Source organism: Nicotiana tomentosiformis, chromosome 2 (genome assembly GCF_000390325.3).
Source record: "Nicotiana tomentosiformis chromosome 2, ASM39032v3, whole genome shotgun sequence".
NCBI classification, from domain to species: domain Eukaryota; kingdom Viridiplantae; phylum Streptophyta; class Magnoliopsida; order Solanales; family Solanaceae; genus Nicotiana; species Nicotiana tomentosiformis.
The window spans coordinates 61,957,048-61,967,370 of record NC_090813.1 but is presented as its reverse complement, the minus strand read 5'-3'; positions in this window follow the sequence as shown (position 1 = coordinate 61,967,370).

Genomic DNA, 10,323 nt, shown 5'->3' with positions numbered 1-10,323 from the left:
ACGAACTTTAGTGATAACTGTCATTTTAAATGATACATTAATAAGATTTTAATTATTTTATGATCTGGCATTTGTTATTTTTCTAGTATGGAACAGATTCTTGGACTCGTTTAAACGTGGCCTTTCCCATTTCAAAATTGAATGAACATACTGGAATTAAGACATGAGAAAAGAATGTTGTATATGGAGGAACTTGAAATTCGTAAATATATTCATGAGATCAGAAGAAATATGGTATAATGATACTTGTTGGAGGACTAAACTGACATTTATGAAGAGAATAAAAAACTTAATTAGTTAAATGCATTGAAATTCAAACTAAAATGGGCGCTTTGTAAATTGAAAAATTTCGAACGTTAGTTAGTTAACAGCCCCATAGAATCAAAGAATATATATACTCCTAAAATACTAACGTCGTGTGAAGAAAAGCAAAAGTTAAAGACACCACAAAAAAAAGGTAACCAAAAATTTCGGCTGTCTTTGATGGGAAAGGCTCAACGGTCAACCAATGCCTATTTGACTTGACTCTTTTTATATATATATGTTCAAAACTAAGTTCATAAAAATACAAGTTGCAGCAGAATTTAGGGCAAACATTTGTTTTTCTTAGAAAGTTTCCTTGTTTGTCTTTAGCTTTACGAAAGAATTATTCAAAATATATTACTCCCCACTATTTGGTGTGAAAGCACTGGAGTTTTCGTGAAAAACAATGGTCTTATTCCATATTGTTTCGGTCATATATCCTGCTAGTCGAGTACACATCTGTTCATATTGCCACCTTTGGTTTTAGAGAATGCTTGCTGTTTTAATAGTTATTCTAAAAAATTTGAATATCCAAATCTTTACACAACTGAGGTAGGACTGGTTCTGATCTGTCACTCTAGAAATAATTAGTAGAAAGATTTTTTTTGTGAAATTTACAAGCTTACTGAAGTAAGTTGGCTTTGATAAAGTGCGAAAAATATTATGATCATCTATTACGTATCCAAAACTTTAAGGTAATAAGTGGAATAATCCATGATATTGGAAAAACCTTAGAAACTCTTACACAATATAATGTGGAATAGATTCTCTAACAAGACCAAGTGATAAAATCTAATACAGTTAGAAATTTATCTTTTAATTTCTTGTTGATTTCTAGTGGTTGTTTTACTAAATTGGACGTACAAAAATGAGATTGATCTTCCCTTTCATGGAAAATGTTTATGTATATTATGTAAGACTAAGTTGACACCAATATTCCTCCCATGAAAATCTACATTAGTATTATTTTGTGTACGCAAGACTTGATATTTGGATTCCAAATTAAATATAGTATAATTCCAGATGGGGTATCGATTGGAGTGAATCAAACATTGGCTGACATAATATTGAAGATGTCAAATACTATTAAATTAGGTGAAGCACATGGAAACACTATAAAAAGTCAAAATTCAAATAGCCTCCGCCAGATCAGGCAAAATTGGAATTACAATGAAGATCCAAACAGAACAGCGGTCAATTTTGTTATTATTAGATTTGGCACGGGCATTACATTAAATTTGTTTACCCTCAAAATCGGATAACAATTAAATTTGTAAGTGCTTTTAATGATACGTGGATTAACTTGATACAAAACGGTAAATTAGATTGTAATTGAAATAAATAATGATAAAGTAAATGCAAACCACACGAATTGGATTATTTCAGCCTTGGAAGGTTAGCCACCCTCGAGCCGAATGTACTTCAATCGATATCAAGACACAGAAGAATAAGAGCTTAAAGAGAATAATAAAATGTATTGCTTTGGAATGCGTGTTATAATTTATTGAATGAATTATCAGACCCCCTTTATATAGTAGAGAAGTCCTACTTTAGGTACAATTCTATAAAAGGTAAAAAATCTCTTGATTTGCCGATTGACAGTTCCTCATTGATACGTGCCGAGGTTCCCTCCGTAATATCCAACCGGTCACAGATATTTCGGTATTCTGTTATGCTAATAATATTTCTTTGAAGTCATTCGGGGTTTGGATCGATTCCGGGATCACGGCCTCGATACTCTCGAAGACAGGCGCTCCAACCCCGGGTTCTAGTTCGATGGGACTTGGGGTCGATCTTCAGTCCTTTATTGCCATATTCCGAACTTGACCTACCATGTCGTAGGCGAGCTTGATTTCGACCGTATACAGATAGTCTCCTCGTTTTTCGGAGAGTAGATGACGAGAAACGACATGAACTCCCGATTCTTACTTTGATATCCCGTGACAGAAGCGACAAAATAAACGAAATGTCTCGTCAGTCAAGTCTTAATGGCATTAAATGCATGTCAGCTGCCGGTCGGCCATTACTGGATGTGAACCGCCACTGAAGAACTATAAATACCTTCTCATTTGTTCATTCAACTTTACATACAAACCTTCTGTCCTCGTACTTTGAAATTTCAACACTTTCTAGCACTTATACTTTGGTTATTTTGAGATCCTTTACAAGAACCCTTGTTCATTTCTATCTCAAGCCATCAAGTGTACTCCTTTAACTTCCTCTTTTCCCTCACTTTTCCTATATTTTCAAAGAAATAGCGAAGACTTAAAAAACCGTTCCCCAAAAAGAAACTCCATCTACCTTGCGGCTGGCTACCGAGAAGACCGTTCCGCATACTACTGTCGAGGAACCAGTACCGGAACCCCCATTAAAAATGTTCGCCCCTGGAGTATGCTCAGTAACTGCCGATTTCAAGGTCGAAAAACCTTCCCCAGTACAAGGGCGGTGTGAGAAGGTCTCGAATTATATATGCTCGATCACTGAAGAGATCCTCCCTATGGTAAAAAAGGATTGTAACTGGGTCGACAAGAACGTGGTGGTTCCCGAGCCCGATGAAGACATCACCACCCACGTCGAGGGATATTTAAGTGTTTACACTTATCCTTTTACGCTGGACCCATTGGATTCGGTCATCATCGACTTCTGCAAAAGATACGAGGTGTGCCTCGATCAAATTCACCCTTCATTTTGGAGGATCATGATCCTTCTTCGGTTCTTCGTGAGCAAGATCGATGGATGCCCGTTCACCTCGACCATCTCATGCACCTATACAGTCTCCGAATTTTATTTTTTTTAGGTGGGGGGGGGGGGGAGGGAGGGACTGATCAAGCTCGTACGTCGGACTAGTAAAGCCCCATTCTCGAGCATTGATGAAGGTCAGAATCGAGGCTGGCTAGGTCGTTTTGTCCGAGTGAGGACCTCGGACTTGATCCCAACTAATCGCATGGAGTTCCTTGAAAAGTGAAATATATCATGTAAGTAAAATTTTCCTTACAAAATTTTATTTTATGCTTTTTTCCATCCTTCTCATCGGTGTTTTGTGGTGGTGTAGCTGCTGCTCGGGTCCCGAATGCAGTCCCTCGACTCAAGGAGTGGGTCGAGGGCATCGTGTTACAAAGGTCGTATTCTGAGCGTTCATGGCGCGATCTTTCAAAGGTCCGGTGAGAGGCCCGTTCTCATGGTGAGATTCCTTTCTCGTGTAAGTAACATTTGAGTTCCTCTCGTTAAGTTTTCACTTGTTTCATTTCCTTTTGCAGGTTTATCCAAGGACGTCACACTAAGTCCTCCATCCGGTGGCGAGAACTTCCCCGCTGAGTCCCTTCTTCTGAGACAGGGTGGAGAGAAGAAAAGAAAGAGGCCCTTGATTTCTCCGAGCTCGGAGAAAAAGAAAACAAAGCGAAGGCTGGTGTGCAAATCCAAAGAAAGCACGAGCGCTTGAGCACCATCTTCGGATTCACTCTATCGGTTAAGGGATGAATCCGAAGAAGAACAAGAAGAAGAATCCTTCAATTTGGTGGCCTGAGTATCATTACGACTCGAAGGGCAAGGAGCCTCCGAACCGGAGATAGATGAGGCCGATCCGCCTCAAGTTAGGGAGGTCGACGAGGGGGCCGTGGCCGAAGCTTCTCGGGATGTGGGTAACGCCCCGAAGAAGGCACTTGGTGTGATAGACATCACTGAGTCGCCTTCGTTCACTATGTCCATGTACAACGAGGCTTAGACGGTGAAAGAACGTCCCAACGAGGGGGGACACGGAGCGGACGACCCCTTCCGTTGCTTTTTTGATGGCGTGAAATCTACCGCCATGGAGGATGTCACCGGATTGGGTGACATGGAGGTGCCGAAGAAGAGTCCGTCTTCGGGAACAAGCGGGCCTTCTTCAAGCCCGAAACTGGTCAACTGGTTCCTAGCTCAGAGTGTGGATCCTGACCGGAAGCGATCGATCGTCATCTCCATTCCAGAGAATACTCGGGTCCTTTCTGCCCCTGTAGAGGTGGCCAGCTACCTTCGGTGTTTGGTGACCGAGGAAGACCAAGCTAAGATGAACGAGGTGGATGCGCCCTGCCTGTTCAATGAAGCAAAACAGGTGCTAAACCGGGTAACTTCAAATATCTTTTGATGACTTCAATTCATACTTAGAGTAATTTGTAGATAATCCTAACATTTTTTCTTTGTGTCTGCAGGCCTCGGTGCTTCATCATGAGACCTTTCTTCGATATCAGGATGAGCTGAACCAGCTTGAGGTCGAGGTCTGAGGGCTCACTGAGAAGAGAAATACTTACAAACTTTTCAGCGAGCAGCGCGAAGGGGAGGCTAAGAGCCTCCGAGCTGAGCTGAAGGTGGCTCGGAAGGAGCATGCTGACCTGGTCGAGCAGGTAACAATATTTGAGGTTAGTGACGACGAGCTAAACTCGGTGACTAATGGTCAGAATTCGCAGGTCCAATAACAAATCGACTGGATCACCCAACTTCGAGCTGAGATGGATGTTGTCAAGGCCTTTACCGATGAATGGAGAGGCAGGATGGACCGTCTAGCCTTGGAAAAAGAGACTACTCGAGCGCATCTAACTTCGGTTGAGACCCAACTTTGAGCGGCAAAGGAAAAGGCCGAGGTGCAGGCCAAAAATGTTGAGGAGCTCCAATCTTAGCTAAGTGCGTCCGTCTCTGATCGAGAAAATCTTGCCAAGGAGCTCAAAACGGCATAGTCGGTAGTCGTTGTGGTTAAAGCTGATGCCGACGAGATGGTGGCTCAGTATAAGGCCGATGCCGAGAGGGCCCAGGATCGGACGAAGGATATTGTCGAGCATGCAAAGTGGCAATCCCGTAGGGAGGCCCTCGAAGAGATTCATGCTCGAGGTTTCGACTTGTCGGCCGAAATCAAGAGTGCTAAAGGGCTCGAAGCCAAGTGTAAGAAGTTGTCGTATCTCGAGGATAATAAAGGCTATGAGGGTTCGAGCGGATCCGAGGGTGGAGGAGACTCCGAAGACTTTGGCGACGAGGCTGGCTCCGGTGAAAGACCAGGCCTTTAAGTGCCTTGTACATTTTTCTTTATTTTTTGTATATTTGCACTTTTGTATTTATGTACTTTTTTGTCAAGGTCGTTTGGCCTTTATAAAGACTTTCATGTATATATAATACAAGGCTTCCTTTTCCCTTCGACAATTTCTGATTTTTGTTTTTCCTTTGCTTTATTCTTTATGTTCGCAAAGTGATCGTTTGAACCCGGATAAAGGCGGCCCTTGGGCTCGATACCTTTTAGGGGATCGAATGTTGGAAATTCAGAAAGAAAAGAAAATTTTTAAGGGACAAAACGTTTATCCGCAAGGTAGAGACTACCTTTTATTTTTGTGCGTAATATATATGATTACATATGCATACAAGATTATGGTTAGGGCTCGAGAAGTCTATGTGGGCATGGTTTATTCAATCGTTTGGCCCTTACTGTAAATCCTATCGATCGAGCCGAGACCATTCAATCAAAAATTTTCTTTCCTTGCTAAAGTCGTTATCCGAGGGCGGTTTAGCACTTGTTGTGCTTCATTAAAAAGGCAGGGCACGTCCATCTCGTTCATCTTAGCTTGGTCTTTCTTGGTCACCAAACACCGAAGGTAGTTGGCCACCCCTACGGGGGCAGAAAGGACCCGGGCATCCTCCGGAACGGAGATGACGATCGACCGCTTCCGATCGGGATCCACACTCGGAGTTGGGAACCGGTTGACCAGTTTCAGGCTTGAAGAAGGCCCGCTTGTTCCCGAAGACGGACTCTTCTTCGGCACCTCCATGTCACCCAATCCGGTGACATCCTCTGTGGCGGTAGATTTCACGCCATCAAGGCAGAATTGTTTGCCCCTTGCCTTTGGCACCTTGATATTTTTTTTTTTTTGTATATTTGTACTTTTGTATTTTTGTACTTTTTTGTCAAGGCCATTTGGCCTTTGTAAAGGCTTTCATGTATATATAACACAAGGCTTCCTTTTCCCTTCGACAATTTCTGATATTTGTTTTTCCTTTGCTTTATTCTTTATGTTCGCAAAGATCGAAATGCCTTAGCATGAACTAGTTAGGTCATATTCGGTGGTTAGAACATGCCTTGCCTTTGATATTATTTTGTTTAATGCATCGTGGGAGTTCGGTATGACCAGAATGTTTCCCCAAAGTACTAATAATTTTTTAGATTATAGTTTGCTGAGGGTAGCCTTTAGAACCGGTTTAGAAAATTTTCAAGGCCTTATTTTTGGTTACGAGTTTCGGACGTCTTCGAGCTGTTTTAATATGGTCGTAGCCTTTTAGTTCGGGTGTTGCCAAGTGGTCTTGTCTCCTCGAGTTATCCGGACTTGCCTAAGATAACAGTCCCCGATTGGAGATGGCCGTAGCCTTTTAGTTCGGGCGCTGCCTAATAAATCTTGTGCCCCTGAGCTCTGATAGCCCGGGCCGTCTGAGTATGTTTCTAGATGGCAGTCCCCGAGTGGGAGTGATCACTTGAACCGAGATAAAGGCGGCCCTTGGGCTCGATACCTTTAGGGGATCGAATGTAGGAAATTCAGAAAGAAAATAAATCTTTTAAGGGACAAGATATGTATCCGCAAGGTAGAGACTTCATTTTATTTTGTGTGTAATATGTACGATTACACATCATCATGTAGTTATTCAACCGCTCATCGAGCCACAAATTCAACTCATAGGAATACTACCGAACGCATAAGTCCAAATGTACAAGTTTACACAACTGAAGTTTAAGCTGCGGTCTAACTCCGGCCTGAAGTCTTCCAGACTGGCCCATCAACAAAACACAGAATACTCATCTCGAACCTCGTTCATGGAATCAGTAGCCAACGATGCACAACTGATACTGAGCGCTCACATGCGCACACGAATGCGTGGAAAGAATTCATAGAGTTATATTTCAAGCTGAATCAATTCTGCACGATAGAATACAAGAAAGTGAAATTTTTCTAAGGGCTTGGCAGCCTCTCAAAGATAAGTGCAAACATCTCCGTACTGATTCGCAAGACTCTACTAAACCTGCTCATGACTCGTGAGACCTATGTAACCTAGAGCTCTGATACCAACTTGTCACGACCCAAAATCTCACCTGTCGTGATGGCGCCTATCTCAATACTAGGCAAGCTAACAATCTTAATAAACCACCATATCTTTTAAGTTTGAAAACAAAATAATTACATTCAGTGAAGGAAACTCACAATTTCAAATATAACACTCCCAAAACCCGGTGTCACTGAGTATATGGACATCTAATATGTGACCTTCCTTAATACCAAGTCCCCGGCATTAAAATGTCGAAGGTTAGCTCTTCGATTGTAATACCTCTCAATCTGCTACTTTTGGGCGGCCAACCGAATAAGGGCGGCTTCACGCCTTTCATCTAATAGCTCCAGGCTTGTATTCATGGCCTCCTTGTTCGATTCCTTTGTTGTATATCAGAACCTGAGATTTGGTTTTCCGACTTCAACCAGTATTATAGCTTCGGCGCTGTATACCGGCGAGAATGGGATGGTCCCGGTACTGGACTTCGAGGTCGTACGGTATGCCCATAGGACTTCGGGCAGGATTTCCTTCCATTTTCCTTTGGCGTCGGTTAACCTCTTTTTGAGGTTTTGCAGTATGGTTTTGTTGGTTGATTCTGTTTGTCCGTTCCAACTAGGGTGGTAGGGTGTTGATAGGATCCTTTTGATCTTATGGTCTTCGAGAAACTTGCTCACTTTTCTACCAATAATCTTTTTCCTGTTGTCGCACACAATCTCGGTCGGCATTCCCAACCGACATATAATATGATCCCAAATGAAATCAATGACTTTTTTTTCTATGACCTTCTCATATGCCTGGGCTTTCACCCACTTAGAAAAATAGTCAGTCATAAATAATATAAATTGAGCCTTATCGGGTGCCCATGGAAGGGGGCTGACGATGTCCCATTCCCCACTTCATGAAATGCCATAGTGACAAAACTGAATGCAGCAGCTCCCCGGGTTGGTGAATCATCGGAGCATGTCTTTGACATTCATCACATTTTTGTACGAACTCCTTCACGTACTTTTCCATATCGATCCAGTAGTAACCGGCTCTGATTACTTTTTGAACCAATGATTCAGTGCCCGAATGATTTCCACAGGTGCCTTCGTGTATTTCCCTCAGAACGTACTCAGTATCACATGGTCCAAGACATATCGCGAGTGGGCCATCGAATGTTCTTTTGAACAGGGTTCCGTCTTCGGACAAACTAAATCGGGCTGCCTTCGTACGCAGGGCCCTCGATTCTTTTGGATCCGAAAGCAGTTTTCTGGCCTTCATATATTCTATATATTTGTTTCTGTAGTCCCAAGTTGGGCTTGTTGAGTTAATCTCGATATGGCCTTCTTCCACCACCAATCTTATGAGTTGTACGACTGCCCCCGAGTTGAACTCGTCGTCCTCGACCGATGATCCTAAGTTAGCAAGGGCATCAGCCTCACTGTTTTGATCCCGAGGTACGTGTTGCAAAGTACACTCCTTGAACCGATGTAATTTTACCTTAAACTTATCTAGGCACCTTTGCATTCATTCTTCTCTGACCTCGAACGTCCTATTAACTTAGTTCACCACGAGAAGAGAGTTGCACTTAACTTCGATCACCTCTGCTCCCAAACTTTTGGCTAGTTCGAACTTGCAATCATGGATTCATATTCGGCCTCGTTGTTAGTCAATTTCACAGTCCTAATAGATTGTCTATGTGAGACCCCAGGTGTTTCTCTCTTCTCTTACGTAATATACGTAACGTGGCGTGGTTATATTAGGTATATATGATTGGGTATAGCACATTGGGAGAATAAGATTGAAAATGTGTGGTAATATCAAGGAACTAAACTAAAGCTTTAAGTCAAAGGAATCCCTTAAACAAAGGTTCATGGTTAAAGAAATGGCTCGGGTAGCACCCCGCGCGTTTGGAAGGTTTAAGTTAACTTGCACCTGTGGGATAAGACTAAGAGTATATAATATGCTAATAATAATGTGTTATAAGGTATTATAATATCACACTGGTCACATGTTAAGTTTTGGAGTCAAGCAAGTTGCGAAATAAAGGTCAGCAAAAGTTATCGTAAATTTCTCTAATAGATTTTCTTAACTTTGGGTCAAATGTATCAGATCATTTTTCTCAATATATAAAGAGTTATGGGACCCACAACCTACAAAATCGAAGGTCTACGAGTCTAGTTTGCAACCAAAGAAATCTCACATCAAACCTGCATTGCAGTAAAACGTTATGACTATTTTACCGCGGACTGTCCAGGCTGAAATCGGGTCGCGAACCGGGTCGGGTCAAACAAGTGGTATAAGTCAGAAAATCCGACTTCTAAGACCCCAAAACATTTCATCTTCGTCCCAAAATAGTGAGAAAGCTTAAGAGAGGGTTTCATGGTGTTCTTGAGTGATTAATGTGCATTTTTAATGATTTCTATCGTTAAAGTTTGCCCCCGTGCCTAGAAGCGCAATCTCTACGCTTTGCAATCGTTTTCCCCTTCTATTAGCTGTGTTTGGAGCTATTTTTGGAAGATAGAAAATTGTTGTTCTTGCTGGTTCTTTAGGATTTATACTTGGTTTGCCAAGGTAATCATCTTGGGACTCTTTTATGATCGTTTTTACAAAGTTCTACGGGCATTTCGTCAAGTTAGGGTCATATGGCAAATCTGCCGATTTAAACTCATTTATGAACTGTTTATAGGTGCGTATAAGCTGCATATATATATAGTGGTTTCGAAGCTTAGGACGTAAGGAATAATTTTCGTGAAGGAACTACAGGCATTCGGACGTTCGTTGGAGAGGTATGTTAAGGCTAAGCTTCGTCCCTCCTTTTAGCACGAATTTTGGGAAATTCCTAAGATGTCAAATGTGATATTTTACTATTCTGTTGCTAGAAAGACCTTCTGTGAAAGGCATTGGTATCGTAGCTGAAGTATTTTCATGATGCTATTAGGTTGATATTCCACTCGTTTGGTTAAAATGGGTATTCGACATCTATATATG